The sequence below is a fragment of the Pogona vitticeps genome, chromosome 6 (genome assembly GCF_051106095.1).
Source record: "Pogona vitticeps strain Pit_001003342236 chromosome 6, PviZW2.1, whole genome shotgun sequence".
NCBI lineage: Eukaryota > Metazoa > Chordata > Lepidosauria > Squamata > Agamidae > Pogona > Pogona vitticeps.
In genome coordinates this window covers 107193653-107206741 of record NC_135788.1, presented here as the reverse complement: position 1 = coordinate 107206741, position 13089 = coordinate 107193653, and the positions used below count along the sequence as shown (strand labels likewise).

The 13089-nt window shown below is 43.5% G+C and overlaps 1 protein-coding gene across 1 annotated transcript in view; it reads left to right on the top strand.

Moving 5' to 3' along the window:
- Positions 1-8137: 8137 nt before the first annotated feature.
- SLC6A16 (solute carrier family 6 member 16) overlaps positions 8138-13089 on the top strand; it is a 31838-nt gene continuing 26886 nt past the window's right edge. Inside the window, exon 1 of the mRNA XM_020792759.3 lies at positions 8138-8275. The gene's annotated coding sequence lies outside the window, so the exon portion shown is untranslated. The remainder of the gene's footprint in view (positions 8276-13089) is intronic.

Sequence of the window (13089 nt, the reverse complement as noted above, 5' to 3'; positions counted from 1 at the left end):
GGGAACCAAAAAATGTATAGATCAGCATGCACTAATGCAGTACTAGAGTCCACACAAGCAGATTTTGTCCTGGAGCAAATTGTAGCTTAAAGGCAAACAAAAAATGAACCCTAGCAAGCAAGTTTTTGTCCCACTTTCTCTGTTGGAATCAGTTTCAGCTTTGTGTTGTTTATTTATTTATTTATTATTTTATATTATTTGTTTAACTTATATGCCGCCCACTCTACCCAAAGGTAGATAAAATGTTTGGACATGGCGTTATAGTACCATTTTCACAGATGCGAGGAAAGTTGAATTAATTATCAGTTACATTTATATTCCCACCTCTCTTCCAGTGAGGTCAAGGCAATATATGCAACTCTTCTCCCCATTTTATCCATGTCACAATACCAACCCTGTTTTTACCACGACCACCAATTTACAACACAGTCTGGCCCTCTCAACACAAAGTGCCTTTCAGAAGATAACATTGCAGGTATGGCTAAGAGAAAATGTGGATTGCAGTTCAAGGCATACATAGAGTACCAAATCAGGAGAGGCTGCCTCTCTACTTGTTGCAGCTATTTGAGGTTTTAGCTCTAACTGTCACAGCTTATTATTTTGAGGTTTGGGTTCTCAATAATTCAGATGATTTTAGTTTCTCCGAAGCACAAACACAATTCAAGTTTCATTTCATTCTTTGTGGCTTTGCTTTTTGTTGTTGCTTCTTTCGCATATCCTACCAATACCACCGCAAAATGCATGCATTTTAGGTATATCAAAACGTTTTTGCTTTGGAGGATAAAAATACCAGCTCGTTTCAAGACATTTGTCCTATGAACAAAGATGATTCCACAAGCCCAAATATATTCCTCTTAGGGTCTGCTCTGTTGTAAGGCACAGCAAGGCAGACGCCTCAGGCAGCAGATGCTAGAAGCTGTGAGCGAGGAAATGAAAGAGAGAGTGTGCTTCTTTTGTCCAGCCTTTTGTCTCTGGAGCTAGCCCGTGGCCTTCAGTTATGATGATCCTGTGCCATCCTCATACAGATAAGATTTACAGGCCAATCTAGTCCTTTGTACATGAAATAGAGGGGAGGTGTTGTTATTCCCTCGAACATTAAAAAAAGTAGATTAAGCTGAGAAACTGTACAGTCCTAAGCTGACTCAGCTATAGAGACAAGTGGGGGTTTGGACCTGTACCTCCACACATGCAGTTCACAAAAGTCTACCTGATTTGTAAGTGTACTATACTTACAATCTGAAACTTTTAAATCACAGCATTAAGATGGACAAACAGGCTTCTCACAGGTCTGGCAGGTCAGCAGTAACCTGCTCCTAACTATTCAGGGCCAAATTCCGAGACTAGAAGGTGGACCCGTATGACATCTGAAAGGTGGGTCAATCAGAATTGGAGGGGAGAGGTTTTTTCCCCCTAGACTTCTGCACTACTGCTGGCACGGCTTGTGGAACAGTAAGATTCTTAAGTCATGATGCTTGGGAACTGGGAAGAAAGTTGGTGGGTGCCTGCACTTGAACTGATTGGGTGTTTGGAGCAACACATAACTTCTTAGAATCTTAGAACTGCAGAGCTGGAAAGGAGGCACTGTGGGGAATCAAACTCCCAACCTTTGTCTCCACAACCAGAGTTCTAAACCACTAAGCCAGGGGTCTCAAACATGCGGCCCGGGGGCCATTTGCAGCCCCCCAGATGATAGTTTGTGGCCCTCACCTTGCCTGCCCCCCCAAGCGCCCACACATCCTCTGCTGTCAAGAGTAAAAAAAAAGCCTTGCCTCGCTCGCTGGTTCCCTCCCAAGATAGCACCTCTTGCACCCTCCATCCAGAACTGCAGCCTGCCAGCCAGCCCACCTGTCTGTTGGCTAAGGAAACTCCTGGGCGGCTTCCTCGGGCTCTTGCTCCGCTTGGCAGAAAATCTGATGCGGCCCAGCCTCACCCAGACTCTGCCTCTAGCGGCCCCCAGGTAAATTGAGTTTAAAACCCCTGCACTAAGCTATTCAGATGGGTGGGCCTGGAAGATCACTCCTTAAATACCCCCATCCCCTTAAAACCCTACTAGGGTCACCAATCCCCTGGATGCAAACAGACCCTCCACACCAGAGATGACGTCCTATCTCAGACCACCCCATCTGCCCCTCCTCTGCCCCTCTCCTGGCCCAAGCCATGCCCCTCAACCCTCTCTCCTGCTCCCCCATGTAGCCATGCCCTTGGCCATCCACACACACCCAGGCCTGTCCACAACTCCTCCCTCTGGCCTCCCCTCCTGCCAACTTCACATTGGACCACTGAGTTCTTATACTGGTTGGGAATGGGTGGAGTAGGGTAGTAGTAGGCATCCTTCAGTCTCGAAAGACTATGGTATCGTGCTCTGTATGGAGGACTTGGAACAGCGTCTAGTGTGGCTGAGGAGGCCAATTCGAGAGTGACAATCCCTTCCACACTGGAGACAAATCCAATCTGTCCCCTGTCCAGCTCCCTGGTTTTGCTTCCTTTGTGACTTCCTCTTTGCCTCAGCCTGCTGGACAAGGGTCTCTTCAAATTGGGAGAGGCCGTGATGTACTGCCTGCCTCCAGGCTGAACGATCAGATGTCAGAGTTTCCCATCTGTTGAGGTCTATTCCTAAGGCCTTCAGATCCCGCTTGCAGATGTCCTTGTATCGCAGCTGTGGTCTCCCTCTGGGGCGATTTCCCTGCACTAATTCTCCATATAGGAGATCCTTTGGAATCCGACCATCAGCCATTCTCACAACGTGCCCAAGCCAGCGTAGACGTCGCTGTTTCAGTAATGTATGCATGCTGAAAATTCCAGCTCGTTCTAGGACTACTCTATTTGGAACTCTGTCCTGCCAGGTGATACCAAAAATCCGTCGTAGGCAACGCATATGGAAGGTGTTCAGCTTCCTCTCCTGCCGGGCACAAAGTGTCCAGGACTCGCTGCAGTACAGGAGTGTGCTCAGGACACAGGCTCTATAGACCTGGATCTTGGTATGTGTTGTCAGTTTCTTATTGAGCCATACTCTCTTTGTGAGTCTAGAGAACATGGTGGCTGCTTTCCCAATGCGTTTATCCAGCTCGACATCTAGAGAGAGGGTGTCAGAGATGGTTGAGCCAAGGTACACAAAGTCATGAACAACCTCCAATTCTTGTGTGGAGATGGTAATAGAGGGAGGTGAGTCCACACCCTGGCCCATGACTTGTGTTTTCTTCAGGCTGATTGTTAGTCCAAAGTCTTGGCAGGCCTTGCTGAAACGGTTCATGAGTTGTTGGAGGTCTTCAGCAGAGTGGGCAACAATGGCTGCATCGTCTGCAAAGAGGAAGTCCCTCATGCATTTCAGTTGGACTTTGGTCTTCGCTCTCAATCTAGAGAGATTAAAGAGCTTTCCAGGGTATCCAAGCCTTTAAACCTACCTCACATAATAAAACCGAACTATATTTTTTTCTCTAGTGCTGCTCACCCTGAGATTTGTTGCTCAGCCTGAAGACTTGGAGAAGCATAGCAATTCCTGAGACTTCAGCTGGTGGCCTGGGACATGGCAACTCTACACTTCAGCACCATGGATCCATGTTAATTTTTACTCGCAGGTCGCTGAAATATACCATCCTGCTATAAATAAAAACATGGATGTTGTAAATTGGACCTTAATGGATCCTGTCCTTGATAGTGCCACCCTGAGCTAAAATTTTTGTTCTGAAATAAGACAGCCTCATAATTTCACAGACAGAGCACATGCATTCATTTCTATTTGTACTCCAATAGCTTCTCACCTCACCTCGGTCATACTACTTCTCTTCTTGTCTTCAAATCCTCCTTCCAGCCCCACCTTTGTCTAAGCTCTCAAGCTCAGGACTAGCCCAAATGTTAGACAATAGGGAGTGGCCACCTCAAGCAGCAGATCTGAGGTGTCATAATTGAACAGCATATTATTTTGTTCTGTTTTCTTTTTAAAATAAACATCAAAGTTGTTTTAGTGCAAAGGATGAGCCAGAGGTGCCTGATGGATTTTCTTTCTCCTGTGCCAACAACTTATAGCTGGATTAGGTACCTTGTCTTGGATGCAGAGGGAGTTGCTGTTGTGCCTCAGGCATAATGGTGGCTTGAGATAGCTCTGCCTGGTCATCTGTATTCAGATCTAAAAGTATACCTAAGCAAATGTAACTGAAAATGTAAGCTCTGTCTATCTCCCATTTCCATAACATTCTCCTTTCTCTACTGCCTTCTCCCATGGCTCTCCTTTCTTTGTTGTTTCTGCCAGGATGTCATCCTGTGGAACACAGTTGTGATCTCTGACGAAATAGTGGGTTGGGGGCCGGGTGTGTGTGTGTGTGTGTGTGTGTTTGGGCTGAGCTGAGCTACAGGCTACTGTCAGAGGTGAATCGAGACTTCAGTCAGCGCCTCAAAAACAAATCCAAGCCAGGAAAATCTTGCTACACAGACAGAGCCCCAGCTCAGACAGAAAGCCCTTGTATAAGCACTGAGTGACCAGCATGGGTGATGGGAGAGGCGGGAAGGAGAGAGCACACCAGAGCCGGAGAAGGAAGAAACTGACAGAAAGAGCTTCCTTTTAGCTGCAGGCCTGACAACTTACCACAAGAGGCAATGGTAAACAGAATTTTAAAAAGCTGCCCTCTTCTGGCCTTGCCAGCTTCAGAATACTGTACCATAGAACTGTACAGTTGGAAAGAATCCTAAAGATTATTTAGTACACACACACACACCACACACCTAACTCTATCATGTTCCTTATTTGGTTTATATATCCAAATATATGACCTGCACTTTTCATGTTTTACTTGTTATGCTGCACGAGATCTTTTGAGTATCATCTGTGTTTCTTACTGTTAAGTCTTGGATGTCTTTAAATTATGAGCTAATTTACAAAGCAATGTATGATGGCTAGAAGCATGGGGAAAAATAATTGCTTTTTAGAAACTCAGCTGCCCTATGTCTCTTGTACAAACTACTTGTGGGAGGAAACTACATCATTTATTTCCTCTTCCTTTAAAAAATGGGATTGCTGTCTAGATGAGCATAACTAAATTTACTTCTTTTATACATACAGTATTGCTTTAAAAATATATGATCTCTTTCTACAATAAAATGGTGCTTATTTCCAAGGAGACCCACACTGCACTACGGTGGCAGAACCAAATTTCATGTTATTCCTCTGACATCTATTTTGGACTACTATAATAGCCAAACAAGTTTGTATTCTCCATTCTGTTCATGGTAGTCTTACATGCTACCAGTTGGATTTTTTTTTTCTGAGTTCGCAGAGGACGGTATCCACAACCTTCCTGTGTAAGTACTGTATGTAGCTGTCTAAGGGGTCACTGTGTTTGTTTGTCCAAGCATTATAGGTGGAAAAATAATAATAAAGACAGACAAAAATGTTTTGGCACCTTGGAGACTAACTTTTATATTTTTTTAAGGTGAGTTTTCATGGACTTCATTAGACATAAGAGAAGGAGATGCAACATAGCAAATATTTATATGTGGCATCAAGGTTATGGTTGGTAGGTAAGGAAGTCAGAAAACATTGTGATGATAGTGTGTTTGATAAGCAGGTATAAGTATAGCAGGTATAAGTATACTTAGACATATTGATATGTATAAAGCTCTGTTCATTTCAACAGGTTGATGTCTGGTGTGGTGTAAGCAAAAAAATTGTGAAGTGTTTGTGTGGAAGAACACTATCCTCTGCAGCCTCAAATACTGGCCATCATATCTAGTTTGGCCATAGCAAACAGATCTAGTTGGCTCATTTGTTTAAATTTTAATTTCAAGATAAGAATTCACATTATCCAGAGTTCTACAGTGTTGTAACCAAAGAAACACAAACAGCAAGAATAACTTATTAACTATTGCAGAATATATAGCAGATAAAAGACAATGAATCCCGAAAGTGAAAATACTAGTCATAGCCTTTATCCTCCCAAACTAAATAGGGATAACAATGATTTTTAGGACAGATAATTAAATAAATGGGTTTATCTCAGCATGACTTTACCTCAGCACAGTCTGTTCGAGAAACAAAGGGAAAGCAAATCATATCAAACATGTTATCTTGAGAGGTGTCTTATTCTTTTAACTTTCTGTGTTAATTTCTCAGGTAATGCTAAATTACACACCCATTTGTAATGGTATTTTTAAAAAAGTTCCCCCTCTCCAAGGTTCTTCCATACTCTCAATAAGGCTTGTTTGGCTTCCTATAACAAAAATGTAACCCGTTTTTATGTAGAAGTACAGTATTGCTGATACCCAGTGTGATGCAGTGGATAAGAGTGATGAATTAGGGCTTGGGAGGCCTGGGTTCAAATCACCTCTCAGTCATGGAATCTCACTGCGGGAGTGGAACTAATAAAAACACTCTTTAAATATCTCGCTTACATTGAAAGCCCTATATTAGGGTCGCTATAACTCAGTTCCAACTTGATCACAATAGTCTACAATTTTAGTCCTGTTTCACTTCAAAATTCAGGCTTGATTTGCCCTGGCACTTAACTGTCAATCTGGATCATCAATGGCATCTATAAAATTGTATGCCAGCCCGAACTGTAAGTAGCCATTTTGCCATTCTGGGATAAGCAGCACCTTCTCCCCCAACTCTGCTCTGTGGTATGGGTACAAGCTCCCATGAAAAAAGAAGTGATTGCGATGTCAACCCCCACAAAAAGAAAGCTGATGCTTTCATTTTTTTAAAAAGTGGATAGGATTAGCTAGGAGGTGCTGCTATTTACGTTACTAATAGCCACCAGTAGTTTTACCTCTAAATTTCGGTGCCCATAAATTTTATGTTCTGGAGCAAAGTCCTAGTTTATCCATGTTAACTTCAGCCCTGTCTACAATACCACAAAGAATGTAAAAAGAAACAGATGACCAAAAAAGAAAGAAAGAAAAACCCTTTCTTTTTAATCTTAGTACTCAATGCCTTTGAATCTGGGAGGCATCAGAGTTCTCTTTGTATGACTCTTTTCCATTTCCTCTTCCTTTTTCTTTTCCTATTCTTCCCTTCCTTCTTTGTGCCATTTTACCTTCTTTGTGCCATTTTATTTTTCTACTTTCTCTTTCCTTTGGTTAGAAAACCCCACAGAAAAGTGGGGTGTGTTTGTGGAATGTATGATCTAGGTGGGGTTGCTGCTTGTGTGGGTTGGGGGACAAGGACGGCAGGAAGCTTGGAAATAATAAACCTTGAAATACCTAAGGAATCCTTTTATTTGTTCATTAATTCATTTAATAATTTGTAGGCTACCTTTCTCCCAATGAGGGTACTAAAGACAGCTCACAACGTTAAAACAAGTAAAATTAAAGAGACGGTAAATTAAACTACAATAATAATTTTTAAAAATACATCAAGTAACATTTCAAACTTTCAAAACAATCTTACTTAGCTAACAACCAGCACATAGGACCCAGTTCTTAAAGACCTGACTGGAAATCTCCAGAAGGAAGGCATTCCACAATCTGGGAGCTGCCACAGAGAAGATGATGTGGCCCTCCAGATGCTGTTGGGCCACCACTGCCCTCATCCTTCATCACTGCCTGTGCCGACTAACAGCCTATGGAAAGTACGATTCAGCGACATCTGCCCCCCCCCCAACATCTGCAGTCAAGTTTGTGGGTCCAAAGCCTTGTGACACAATGGTTAAACTGCAGTACTGCAGTCAAGACTCTCCTACACAGCTGAAGTGAAATCTCACCTGGGTGACTGAGAATCTTCACAGATATATAGCCAGCTCAACAACCATTAGCTCAAGATTTACTCAGCATTCCATACTTCCGAGTTAGTAAACTGAGTACTCAGCTCGCTGGGGGTATGGGGGTGGCAATGTGTAGCCTACATACGGTAAGTAAAATTGTAAACTGCCCAGAGAGGGCTTCAAGTGCTTATGGGGCGTTGCACACTTTGCATTTACCCCAGGGTGAGTGTGGGGCGGAGGAAGGCCGTGGTGTTGGCAGGTCTTGCCTGGAGCAAAGAAGGTGCTCCGGGACTTTTGAGGCTAGGGTAGGGCGCCTTCCCTCACCAACCGCCCCAAAAATTGCGCCATCTTTCCCGTTTCTACCCACGTCACAAGAAAGCGGAGCAGTCAAGAGCCAAGCGAAGGCCGTGTGCCAAACCCTCTAGGCGGGGACAGGGGCTGGTCTCTAGCTCGCCTCGGTTCGCCTCGCCTCTCCCGCCTCGAGAGAGGGCTGGCTGATGCAACGTGGCCACGCTTGCAAAGCGCCAGGACTCCCGCGTCCGCTGCCCAGGTGTCTCCACCGCGGCGCGCATAGGTGCGGCCAGGTAGGTGGTGGTCTGGTTTGCGCCGGTGGGGTCGGCTTCCTATCAGGGGGTGGGCGCGAAGGGGGGCTGCTTGCGGGTGAAAATGGGTTGAAAGATAGGTCATGGGGAACAGCCCGGTAAGGAAGGGGGGAAAGTCTCTGATGGGAACTATCTAGGGCAGAAAAGTGTGGGTGGTGGAAATTTACTACCGCCCCCATAGCGACGAGAAAACCCCCGTACCGTCGTGTGGAGAAAGGGAATTCCCTGATGGGGGCTGAGGGTTAGGGAAGAAAAGCACATTACAATCCAGCTGGCCACGACTTTTGTGACGGTCTGAACAGCTGTCTAGTATTACAGGGGAAAAGTGTATTGTTCAAGCTTCCATCCCGGCAGCCCATCAAGGTGTCTTTAGCCTAAGGCACGCTTAGCCAGTTGGATTTCCACCTGTCACAAGGTACGCAGAGCACTAACTGGTGGTGTAAATGCAATAAAATAAATAAGGAATTCTGATAGGGAGGATAAGGCAGATCGGAGTGGATATGGTCAGAAGGAGATAGTAGAAAAAAGAGAGACTCCCAATGTTCAAAAGGTGAGCCAGGTTAAGGTAGCAATAATAATATTTTATTTTTATTTATTTATTAGATTTCTATCCCGCCCATCTAGACCAGAGGTCTAGATACAGACCTGGAATATGTTGTACTGTATTTGTGTTTATGTCCATTTTGTGTGATTTAAGGCTTCTGAAATATGTTCCTGATGTTTCAGTTCAGAACTGTGTGGACTAATGAAAGACAAGGGCTAAACATCTGAATTTAATGGCACTTAAAATACAGTAATTTAAATGTTTTACAAGCTGTTTCATTAGTTAAAATATTACCGTATAAGCATACACCCCTAAGTATGTGTGAATGTGGGCACCAGTTTCTTAGGACTTGACTATTCCTAATTAAAGCGCTTAAGAAATTGCAGATAACAAGCATCATAATAATTAGCATCTTCTCCCTTCAGTCTGCCACATACAGGATGGAGGATGCTTCTTTTAAGGTGGTGTTTGCTATGGTATGTTCTTGGGTCATCTGAAAAAGGGTAAAATAGGTTTTTGGTTGGTTTGTTTTTTAAACTATTCCTTATTGTCCGGGGTACAGTTTTAATTAATTGAGTAAAATTCGTATGGCAAACCATCAATTGATACACTGTGTGGTAGAATTAATAATGATATGAACGTATGAGATCAGCATAGCAGAGTTGGGCAAAGTGATTGGTTAGGTTTGTTTCTAAAACAAACCAAAAGCAGGCCTGCTTTTGCAACCCTGTGTACATTTGTACTGGAAGGGGAATCTAAGGGGGGATCAATTTCCATTCTAGGAGTCATAGTTTTGCAGTAAGATGGAGCTGGGCCTTAAACCCACTAGAAATGGGCTTCCAGTAGTACCTGAGATGGATTTTCTGCCCATTTGGGAGGCTTAGCCAGGTAAGTCCTTTAAGTGAAAAGTTGGCCCCCAGCTACTCTGAAGTTACTGCACCGTGCCTTAGCATAGTACTGTATTCTTTTTCATAACTAGTGTTCATGCCAGTTAGCTGCCCACAGAAGACTATAATGAGCAACTGAGCCACAGCTATGTGCCACAGGACTGGTGTCATGGGCAGACCATGTGTTCCCAGACAGCTGGCACAGGGATTTAGTGAATGTCTGAGAACAGGACTTGTGGGCAGCAGGGTAGTTAATGCCTTTTATTGATAGAATTCCTCTGGCATAAAGTTGCTGTCCAATATGGCATAGGTGGGCAGAAAGATAGGTTAGGGATTACCAGCATATCTCTGGGTAGCTTTCCAGGGTTCTACAATATATTTAAAGATAGCAATAACCAAAAAACTTTTCCCCATACCTAAATGAGGTGGCTGAAATGAAGAAAACTTCAGGTAACTAGGAGCAGACTTCATAGTGCCTTCAGGGAAGGGGAGAATTTACTGTATTTTCTGTGTATAAGATACCCCCATGTATAAGACGCCCCCCACTTTTCTAACCCCAAATTAAGAAATCTAATTGGGGCTTAGCAAGTGGAGGCAAAAGCAGCGATTAAAGCCCTGCAGGATCACTTTGATCCCTGCTTTCCCCTCCACTTGTTTTTGTTCTCTCCTCAGCTTACTTCCGTGTATAAGATGACCCTCAATTTTTAGTCTAAATATTTTAGACAAATGTGTAGTCTTATACATGGAAAAATACGGTAAATTGTGTCTTTGGGTGGGATTTTGTGTGTTTATATGTCCATTTGAGGGGGGGATTGTGGTCTGAGCAGGAGATTACCCCATCTCACCATATCAAAATGAGGCATGCTCAGACCATGGAGTGTCTGTGTATGTGTGTATATATGTGAGTGAGAGGAACTTAGGTAATAACGGTTGGTTGATGAGATTAAGGTTCCCACAAGCTAGCACTATTTAAACAACCGGAGCATTATGGTGTGTGGTTTGGAGTCAAGGTGGTGCAGCTCTAATTCCCAAGGAGTGGCATGGTGGGAACAGGGAGATAGGAAAGTTGTTTCTGTGGCATGCAGCAGAATTTGGCCTTGGGGCACCTCGGTCTGAAAGGAAAATACATTCTGTTTTCTCACAGAGATGTGCATTGCAACTGATCAGAAGTCCACATTTGGTGTCTGTTTCAATATGGCTACATTTTTCCAGAATATGGGGAAAAAACCCTTTTTATTATTACAGCTGATTGTGGAAGTCTGAGTGTTGTAGTCCAAAAATTAAGTATCCCAGGCTCTGCAATTATTTATTTAAAATATATTTATCCAGCCTTTCTCCTCAATAAGGACTCAACATTGAAACAACATTGAAAGACAATATTTAAAGCTGAAAACAGTGAGTATACAATGATGGTTTACATCATTAAAAGGCAATATTCAAAGCTAAGAACAATGAGTATAAAGAGGCAGTTTACATCATTAAAAGACAATGTTAAAGCTAAAACAATTAGTGGGCAAATATTAAAAAAGAACAAACAAACAAATTATGTAATGCCCCTTTAACATTCAATGGGTGGACTTGGGTGCAGTTGATTGTCATTTAGGGCTGCAACATTTAGTCAGTTAATTGCTTAAATGAACCACTGTAAAATACTGTATTTTGGCAGGTGAAAACAGTCCTGCAATCTGATCTCTTAGTACAATGTATCTGCATATTTATTACAAGACCTACAGAAGTCAACGGAATAAAAGAATCCTTTTTCTGATGTGAAAGTCTAACTCTTCCAAGTTCCAAAACTGATGTCATGGTTAATATGTGTTCTGGCATTTCGTGTATTTTTAAAACTTTATAAATGGAAGCCTCTGGGCAGCAGAGGGAAGGTTTACCAGGATCAGGATTGTAAGAAGGAGAGATTAACTCTTTCCTTTGCATTCTCCCCAAGGTGCTGGTGTCAGTGGCCACTTCCTTTCTTACTGGCTGATATGGGGCCAATCACTGCTTTTCAACCTGGCCCTCCCTCACAGAGTTATTGTGAGAATAAAGGAGTAGAGGGATGAAAGCCATGTACACCACCATTTATTTATTGTAGCAAAGGTGGAATATGATACTGTATAATGAATAAAGAAATGTTCTTCATTTTTAATGTGAACATAAAATTAGGTAGCTACACACAACGGTCTTCAAGAGTAGGTTTGCAATGATAAGTAGTTTGCAAGTTCCAAGATTGTTTTTATGGCCCCCCATCCCCCCAAAATATTTTTCTGACCCTTGTTTTAAATGGGGGAAACATGTATCAAAAGAGGTATGGATCCTAACTTTTTTAAACGTAGTTTTTTTTTTAAAAAAATTGTTTCGAAGTAGAAGCATGTAGTCACTTCTTGTTTCTTTCGGAGGTACTAATCAGGATTTTTCCTGGGGGGTTCTAGGGCCATTAAAATGACCCTGGAGCTTGCTGACCTCTCATTCATACAGTGGTAAGCTGCATATATTTCATTGGGGCTCATGTACAGGCTGGCAGAGTCCAGAACCTGGACTTAAAAGTGGGAGAGAGATCAGTCCTAATGCCACATGATGTTTTTGTTTCAGAGGAAGTTGAGGAGTAATGGCAGGTCTGTAGTTGTACGTTTCTGCCCTTTCCTTTTTAAGAAAGGCTGCTTTTAAAGTGACAGCAAGCATCTATGTTATGGCTTGTAGGTCACTTTGTAACTTGATGCTAAACTGGGAGAGTGAGTGTTTGGAAGCTGTCCCTGTGTCCTAAAAGAAGGCCAGCAGCTTCCCAATGACCCTCTTACCAGTGGGGTATGAGTTGTGGTAGAAATGTGTCAGAGAAAGACACCTGACTCGGTGATTAGGTCAAGTCCTTTGCAGTGTGCATTCTTCTCACTCATTCACCTTCATGAGGGAGCTGTACCTGTGCCATTAATGGCATAAAGCAAAGCAAAGTGTGCTGCTTGCTTATATACCACCCCATAGTGCTTAAAGCCCTCTCTGGGCAGTTTATAATTTTAGTTATGTAGGCCAGGGGTCCCCAGTCCCCGGTCCGTGGCCATGGCAGGACCAGGCTGTGGAGACAGATCTCCTCCCTCCCTTGCACGCACTCCCGCACACACAGCCCACCACCACAGACATGGGTGCCCCTCCACGAGCATACCCTGCCTCTTCACGCGTGCGCACAAGCACGCTATGCCCCTTTGCACATGCACGTGAGTGCATCCTGCCGCCCCACGCATGGATCCCCCCCCAACTGGTCTGCAACTCAGAAAAGGTTGGGGACCACTAATGTAGGCTACACATGGCCCCTGTCCCCCAGAGAGGTGGGTACTCAATTCACCAACTTTGGAAAGCTGAGTCGACCTTGAGCCAGC